Source organism: Tupaia chinensis, unplaced genomic scaffold (genome assembly GCF_000334495.1).
Source record: "Tupaia chinensis unplaced genomic scaffold, TupChi_1.0 Scaffold144841_1, whole genome shotgun sequence".
NCBI lineage: Eukaryota > Metazoa > Chordata > Mammalia > Scandentia > Tupaiidae > Tupaia > Tupaia belangeri.
This window is the reverse complement of record NW_006204701.1, coordinates 2,561-4,142: the sequence shown is the minus strand read 5'-3', so window position 1 is coordinate 4,142 and position 1,582 is coordinate 2,561.

Sequence of the window (1,582 nt, the reverse complement as noted above, 5' to 3'; positions counted from 1 at the left end):
CCCCCCCTCTCTGATCAAATTGAAGGGAATGAATAAATAAAAAAAGTTAAAAAAAAAAAAGACAGGATGAGAGTGGGACCAGCAGATAACAATGGTTTCGTCACTAGACTCCCACGTAGTTGACCACAGTTTGAGTCCCGTACTTGGCAGCTTAAAACTTAAGTTGGGTGCATGTACCCAAAATCCCGAGAGGAGAATGGAGTAGAAGGGATTGTGGTGTGGCCATCCTGTGTGTGTGTGGGGTGGGGTAGGGTGGGGTGATTTGTCCCTTTCAGTTTCTCTGTCTCTCCAGAGAGTGCATGTGTTCTGTAGCAAAAATCTCTCTAAAAAGAAAAAAGACAGGATTAGAGTTCAGTTTCAGCTATTAATAGTTTAGTGGTCAGACACCCAACTCTGTGGTTGCTGTGTTGCTTCTGGACGGTCTGAGTTTGAACTCGAGCTTCAGAGAATTCTCCAGTATAGAACCTTGAAGAGGGGTCAGCAGGTGGCATGGTGGTTAGGATGCTGGACTTTCACATGGTCAACCGCAGTTCGAGTCCTCGTCCTGGCAGTTTGCTTTCTCACTTTCCCTTTCTCTCTCTCCCTCTGTCTCTCGCTGGTCAAATTAAAATAAATAAATAAAGAGAAATAAAGTGATTCATTAAAAAATAAGAATATAAATGAAAAAAATACCTCAAAGAAATGACTAGCACACACTGTCATTGAAACGCAGAAAGTGGGCTGCCCCATAGCAAAATGTATTCCTGTATCTGGGGAGCTGCATCTCACAGGGTTGACCAAGATTCAAATTCTGACCCTGGATGACTTGAGAACCATGCTGGGTGCATGTGTGCATATGCCCCAAATCTTTTTTTGTTGTTGTTGTGTTTTGGTTTTTGGGTTTTGGGTTTTTTCTCTTTAAATTTATTTATTTTTTACATTAATTCACTATACATCATTACAGCATACAAATGAATTTTCCATCCAAAATACACTGTGTATTGACTCAATCAAGCACATAGACATACATGTTATCAGCAAATAATTTTCCAATTCTTACGTCTTGTATACTTTGTTTTTTGTTTTGTCATCCTTTTTTGCCATCCTTGATTCCCTATCCCTCACCCTCTGCCATGTCCCACCCTCCTCCCACATTGTCTCTGGTATCCATGATTGCTTTCTATGCCTTCCTCCCCCCATTTAATTGATTTGCTAATGAACTTAATTAGTCTAAATATATCCAATAGCTAGCACAGCTGATGTATACCTATACATGAACCCAAGTCTGACTTTATGCATAAACCTCAGTGAGTAGAATGAACATATTATAACATTTTATAAAGTAGTACCCAGATGGGGCTATATAGCTTGCTGCAGTCATCATATATGCATTTTTTAAAATTTCGATACGAACAGTTTTACTGTTATTTTTTCCTCCTGCAACTTTTTTTTAAATTACTTAACCTTCATTCCCTGAGCATCATCACAACATACTAAATGTGGTTTCCCATCTAGAATAAACTGCATAGTGGCTTAATCATGCATGTTATCATCAATAATATTCCATTTCCACTTTCATACATATGTATATGTATATATGTTT